The sequence below is a fragment of the Callorhinus ursinus genome, unplaced genomic scaffold (genome assembly GCF_003265705.2).
Source record: "Callorhinus ursinus isolate GAN/ISIS: 27379988/994484 unplaced genomic scaffold, GSC_fseal_2.0 scaffold3, whole genome shotgun sequence".
In the NCBI taxonomy this organism is placed as follows: Eukaryota; Metazoa; Chordata; class Mammalia; order Carnivora; family Otariidae; genus Callorhinus; species Callorhinus ursinus.
Window position 1 is genome coordinate 17,770,436 of NW_027397065.1, and position 7,595 is coordinate 17,778,030.

At 37.7% G+C, this 7,595-nt stretch overlaps 1 pseudogene; it reads left to right on the forward strand.

The window, feature by feature from the left end:
* Positions 1-3,543: 3,543 nt before the first annotated feature.
* On the forward strand, positions 3,544-7,595 carry LOC141371571 (14-3-3 protein theta pseudogene; annotated as a pseudogene).

A 7,595-nucleotide genomic window follows, 5' to 3' on the forward strand; every position in this document is an offset into this window, starting at 1 on the left:
GTTTTGCTGGCCAAACCCGACATTTTTTTTTTTTTTGCTTCCATTCACATGGTAAATGTTTTTCCATTCTTACACTTCCATTCTGTATGCGTGTCTATACCTGAGATGAATTTCTTAGAAGCAGCATATAGAGGGATCTGGTTTTTAATCCCTTCTGCCACCCTCCATCTTTTGAATGAAGCATTTAGTCCATTTCCATTTAAAGAAATGACTAACAGGTATGTACTTAGTGCCATATTGTTAACTGCTTTCTGGTTGTTGTGGTAGCTCTCTGTTCCTTTCTTCTTGTCATGTTCTCTTTGTGACTGATGAGTTTCTGTAGTGTTTGGTAAGGTTTTGGATTTGTGGTTACTATGACGTTTTTATATAACATCCTAAGTATATGGTCGTCTGAATTAAGTTGAAGTTCAGATACATTCTAATTTTTTTTTTTTTACTTCTCTACATTTTATGTACATTTTTAAGACTGTCATCTTTTATATCTTTTTGGTAATTTTCTTACAGGTAATGATGACATTTTCTTTTCCACTTAAAGATGTACCCTTAACATATCTGATAAAGCTGGTTTAGTGGTGACAAACTGCCTTTAGTCTCTCCATCAATTCTAAATAATAAACTTGCTCTTTATATGTCATGCTACACTTTTCTGGCCTACAAATTTTCTGAAAAAGCAGTTAGTAACCTTGCAGGGTTTTCCTTGTACATAGTATTTTCTTCTGTCTTGCTGTTTTTAAAATTCTCTTTCACCTTTGACACTTCAATTATGTGTGGTGGGGTAGACCTCCTTGGGTTTATCCTGTTTGGAACTCTAAGTACTTCTTGAGCCTGGATAGCTATTTCCTCCCCTGGGTTAGGGAAGTTTTCAGCCATTATTTCTTCAAATAAGTTTGATACCCCTTTTTCTCTTCTTTTGGTGGGACCCCTACAATGTCAGTGTGTGTTCACTTAATGTTCAAGAGATCCCTCAACCTATTTTATTGTTTAAAAATTCATTTCTCTTTTTGCTGTTTAGCTTGGGTGTTTTCCATTGCCCTGTCTTCCAGATGACTGATACATTTTTTCGGCATCTGCTAATCTCCTGTTGATTCTCTCTAGTGTATTTTTTCAGTTATTATATTCTTTAACCTTTGATGGGTTTTTTATATTTTCTGTCTTTTTATTGAGAGTCTCATTGAGTTCTTTAACTCTTCTCTCCAGCCTGGTGAACATCTTTACAATCACTAATTTAAATTCTTTATCAGGCATAGTGCTTATCTCCATTTCATTTTCTTTTTCTGAGGCTTGGTCTTATTCTTTCTTTAGAAACACATTCTGTGTGTGTTTCTATGGATTTGTGGAACAGCTAGTTCTAAACTTGAAGGAATGGTATCATCTATGGTTGTCCTCCATGTAGACTCTAGGTACTTGCTGAATTTTACTGGTTGGCTGGGGGGTTCTGGGGCTCTATACACACTGGGCAGCTTGGTGGGACAGCTAAAGCTGAGTGGGTGCAGGCCAGGGGATCCCAGGATTCTATATGCTGAAAGAACTCTGGCAGAATACCTGAAGTTAAAGTAGAGTCACATTGGGGGTTCCTTGTGGGGTGGCTGCAACTAGGCCAGCATGGATTGAGGGTTCCTAGGGCACTTTATGCAGGGGGCACCCTGATGGCTGGATCCAAAGAAGACATCAGCCAGGAGGTACCAGAGCATTCTGCACCGGGGGGTGCCTTAGCAAGCCATCTGAATCCAAAATGGTAGGGCCTGGAGTGTTCTGTGGTACTTTGCATCTGTGTCACCTTGGCACAAAGTCTGGAGCTATGGAGAATCCTAACCAGGACTGTCCCAGTGTCCATGGCCCTGTGGCAGTTTTGGTCAGATAGCTAGGGTTGCTGTGGGCTAAGGACGCAGGAATCACTGAGGTGGCCGGCTGCTTATGGTGCCTGCACTGTGCACTGGTCTATGCTTTCAAGGTAGAGAAGTTTAGACTGTCAGCCCCTCCCACCAGGTGAGAGTTTGAGCAGTTCCTGGTTTGGCAGATTTCCAGGACTGACTCCTTTATATGCTAGTTGTTCTTTTAAATTGTGGCACTTTTTGTGTGTGTGCCCCAGGGCAGAGGTGGGCTAGGGGACTTGGAGCTAGCTGAAGGCACATGTCCATTATGGTGCCCAGATTCTGCTCCTTTTCATGTTATTAAGGTGAGTGGGGGTTAGGGGAGCTTAAGCTTACCTTGAGGATCAACTAAATATCCACTAACAGAAATGTTCTTTAAATCATGGTACAAAAATACAGCAAACAGTTAAAAATCATGTATAATGAAATAGATTCATATGTACAACTGAGGCAAGTTCTCCAAGTCCTATTGAAATCTAAAAAAAAAAAAAACACAATTCATAGAAAATTCATATGGTCTGATGACATTTATAAAGAAAATCACAGTGATAACACAACTACAAGTCCTTTCATCACTACTCACTCATGGTTCCATTAAAATTCTATGTAGCTTTGTGTTGTTAAAATGTATTGACCAAGTTTGGAATAAAGATATACAGATGACATCCTGTAACACTGACTTTTTGAGAAGTAAAATGACAAGTGCTGAAAAGGAAAATGTTTTTCATACTAATCACTGTCAATCCATTATAACTCTTAGGAGACAAAAACATACTGCATGAATGTTTACCAACTGCAAACTCCTAAGAATCTATCAACATTTTACCAATATATTGTAAAAATACTTGATATGTGATGGGACAAGCATGTTTAAATGTGAAAGACTAGAAAGTTTCATTTGAAAATAAATTAGAATTTAAAGGAATGTGAACGTCACATACATTATTGTGTTTCATTCAGGAATACCAGCTTGTATGATAAAGCATTTTCAAACATATGAGGCTTTCAATACACAACAAGAATTTGATTTTACTGCTCATCTTGCTTATAATCTCTCTGCCTGGAGGTTACAGAAAGCATTCTACTTTAGATTCTTGAATAAAAATGATATTAAAACTCAGATGAGAAATTTCTCTATAATTGAGTCTAATCAAAAGGGAAACTATTCTTTAGTCTGCCTACTAGATAAGTCCTAAACTTGGGAATAAGCTTTAGCAGGTTTAATAATATCAAAGCATTTCATGTTGCCACCCGATAGAGAAGAAATTGCCATAAAAAGCTTCCAGAAAATAAGTCAAACAGATGCTCAACTCCTGAATTTAAGAAAATGCTTATAACACCTTTTAATTTTCATTGGTAAAAAGCATAACTTTAAAAACATCTTTTTCTTTTATTATCACCTGCTGCCTTGGTGTTCCCTAGGAAAAGTAAAGCTTAATGAGATATTCTTATGTAACAACAGAGGTTCTTAAAAGAAAATTAGAATGCTTTCTCCTGAAGGGATTTACAGTTTAATTTGCACAATCACCTCAATATAAGGGAGGAAATGAAAGAAAAATTTTAGAAATGGAAAGAATTTTCCCCCCATGTGTTAATTATACAGAGAGCGTTGGCTGCCTTCTCCCAGTGTGGTATATTCTTAGGTTTTCGTGCAGGTGTCTCACTATCAGTCATGAAGGACAGGTAAGCATCCACAGCAGAATGTTCGGAGGCTGGTAAACATGCAGGGCATACTCAAGGTGTAGAATATAACTCTTCAGCTCTCCTTATTTTATTTTTTACTTTTGTTTAGTCTTTGCTAAGGATTGAAGGGGGAAAAGTATAAGATATTTAGAATTTATCTGTGATTAATATTCCCTCCTGGTGTACATACAGGCTGTGGACAGCTTACACCAAATCCAGGGACACACTCCCCTACCTTACACACACAGCTAGTGACAGGGAAAAACACGAAAAAATAGACTACCTATTTCACAAATGACCTCAATAATCTCTATTCTATTATACATTAAACTGTATCCATTATACTGGATTTTATGTGGTTATGAAATTGTTTTTTCCCTTGGGCTCATTAAGCCTTTTGGGTTTGTCACTCAATTTTTGGTTCTGTGATTTCAAATGACATTCTTGGACATAAATATTGGTAAAGCCACATTATTTTAAAATTATCATAAGCAGCCTTAGTATTATTTGGACTACATTAATTGTGATCCCTGTGACTCTTGCTCTAAGCAGCCATCATACAGATCCGTGGGAAATTGTCTTTCTTGAGATACAGCAATGCTTTGGTGCAGCTTACATCACAGAAAAAAAAAAAAAAGACAACTAAATATGCTACATAAGAGACCCACTCCTCAGCTGCCAACCAATTTCCTATACACTGTAAAATTGGAATTTGAGAAAGCCATTGGAGAAGTCTCTTAATAGAAATAAAGACCCTAACATACAACCAAAGACTAAAGGGAAAAGTCCTCTGAAAAGGAACATAATAGAACACTGGAGTTTCATCAAGAATTGGCCATATTAAGTAGTAAAGAGGAGGATTTCACCATGTAATTTTTCTAGCTTAAGAGACAGTTCCCAGAGAGAACTTAATCTCTGAATTTAAGCAACAGGCAATGTGCAGTTAAAAAAAAAAATAAAGCTACCTAAACTAGGAAGGACATGACCACAGAAATGCCTGTACCTGGAATCCCTGGGTTGAGTGGCTTCTTTCCTAGGAGTGAAAATTAGCCGGTCACTGTTAAGAGTTACCTAGCTTCCCTCTGCCAGGGTCCATGTAGGAAAAAGGATTTAGCTACTATTAAATCTTTATTTCTCTGCCCTACCAATTTTGACTAAAACTTAGCCAATATTTTCTCATTATTACAATAAGCAAGTTAATATCCCCAGTGTTGCCGTTAATGAAAAAGCAAGGTAAATCTCTACTTCTCAAAGCTTTTAGTTTATTAGTAACAATTATAAGTTCAAAAACTAATATATCTAAAGAGGAACAGAAATACTATGAAAAGAATCCAACTGTGTTTCCATTTACTTGAAAACTATCATTAAAAAATACAGGAATGCAAAGGCTGCCGGCTAGGGCTGTTTAGCAAGTATCTCTAGTGGCCACAAAATATAAATAAAAAATTAAGTACCTCTGTAGAGCCAAACAGGTAGCTTAAGTAAATTTTTTTGCTATATACATGTTCATAAGTAAGTGATACACTTATTCTAAGGTTTCTTACCAAAAGGGTTTTATAAAGGTTTTTATAAAAAAAACTCATTTTAAGAAAGCTCAGTAAATTCATGAAGTCACTCAAATAGAATCATTTTAATACTAGGAATATTGTATTTTCTATTACTGACACAAAAATTAGAATATGTCTATAAGTGCATTTTCTCAATGACTGCATTGAGAAATAAATCATCAACTTGTAACAAAATTTCCAAGTTCATCCTTTCTGAAATAGCAACACCACCAACAAAGTCTTCAGTTTTAACAACATCTATCTACATTCCTATCACAAGAAAAAGTGAGAAAACACTGCCAACAAACTTATTTTATCTTCCCAGTGTTTCAAACTAGAAAAAAAAATGCCTGTTTCAAAAGATAAGGTCTACTTTTAGATATTCAAAATGTGTTCCATTATAACCTAAATTATATTATTACCTTCTGAACACTTTTTGCTTTACGTTTGGACCCAAATTAATGTCCTAGATAGCAGAAACCATTCACTTTTAACCACAGAAACACTACAAAGTCAAGTGGCTGGAGAATACTTACAACAGGTAGCTTTCAATTAATAGGTGAGAGCCTTTGTCTGTAGGTATCAGGATGGGAGTTACTACTTGCTGTACTATAAGAACAGCAAGAAGGGGCCTGTTGTAGGGAAGGTAAATCGTGTCATTATATCTGGTGGTGTGCCACAAGTCTCTTAAAAAGAATTTTTAATTTTATTTTAAAGTATTTATTAAAATGAGGATATGTCTATAGACAAATATCCACATCTATATATATAGATTGATTTTCTTTGCTATTCTCATAGGTGATTACCTCTGTTACATATCATCCAATCTGTTGATTCCCTCTAGTGTATTTTTCATTTAATTTATTGTATTTTTCAGCTCTGATTGGTTCTTTTCTGAGATCTGTGAGCATCTTTATGACCATTACTTTGAAATCTTCATCAGATAAATTACTTCCAATTCATTAGGACTTTTTTCTGCCATTTTATCTTTTTCATTTTTTGGAAATTAATCCTCTGTCTCCTCCTTTTGTTTGACTTTTTGTGTTTGAGTTAGGAAGAACAACTACCTACCTCTCCCCATCTTGAAGTAGTAGTCTTGTGTTGGGGCATGCTATAGGGCTACTGCTAGTGCAGCTTTGGCAGGCTTGCCAGGGCATGCTGCTTTGGGGCTGCCTCAGCAACTGGTTAGAGCTCAAGCAGACATGAGCTGGGACTACCTGACATGAGCGAGGGTGTCAGGGCACATTGGCCTAGCCCTAGTAGGCTGGCTAGAATGCCTGGATCCTGCCTCTGTTGACAGTCTGAGTTCGAGTAGTTCCCAGACGATTTGGCAGACACTCCAGGATTAGTAAGTAGATTTCCTTCACTTACAGTCTAGTTGACCTTTAAGCTGTTTTTTTGTTTTTTTGTTTTTTTGTTTTTGGTGTTCCAGAGCAAGGGAGTCTAGGTGTGGGCCTCTCACTGATAACCCTCCCTTACTGCAGGTTTCTGCATCGGGGATGGGGTTTCTGTTGTTACCATGTCTCTGTCTCTCTTAATCTTCTCTATGTGGTTCCTCCATTGTTGTTGTATAGATAGATGATGTTTGCTCAGATTTCAGTTCAAGAAGAATTGCTTGAAATGTAGGTGTAGATTGAGTGTGTCTAGGGGAGGAGGTGAATTCAGGGTTTTCCTCCCCTGCTACCTTGGACTGCCTCCTATATTTGGATACTTTAAAAGCTTCCCTCTGGTGGTGCCCCACCCCTTGGCTCCAGGGAAGGATGAGACTGGAGGGGTCCTCAGGTAAAGTCTAAAGCAGATCTAAATGGTGGGACTTTGGCTGCAGCCAATGCACATGAATGCCATCTGCATACCTCTACTTAATCTGCCCCACTCTTCTCTCCCTATTCTCAAGAAGACAGGGCAGATACAGAAGGTGAGGCTGCCAAGTAGGATGAACACTACAATGATACATCCACCTCCTTGAAGGCAGTGATGAAATAAGGCACCAAGCTGTCCAACAGGGAGGGCAACATGTTCCCAGTGGCCTACACGAACATGGTCAGGGTAGAGGATCTATTCAGTGCTTTCTCTCCAGCAATGATCAGAAAACATATCCTCCTACAAAAAGTTGCAGCTGATTAAGGACTATTAGGACAAAGGGGAGTCCAAACTGGAGTCCATATGCCTCATGGTATTGGAATTGTTGGATGAATATTTGAAGCTAATGCAACTAATCCAGAGAGTAATGTCTTCTCTCTGAAAATGGAGATTATTTCTTGTACAATTTGTTGAAGCTGCAAATGATCAAAAACAAATGATAATTTCCAAGGAGCATACCAAGTGGCTTTTGTTAAAAGCAAAAAAGAGATGCAATCCACATACACAATCTGCCTGGGGCTGGCTCTTAACTTTTCTTCAGATCCTTAATAACCCAGAGCTTGCTTGCACACTGGCTAACATGACTTCTGATGAGGCCATTGCAGAACTTGATAGTCTGAACAAAAACTCCTAG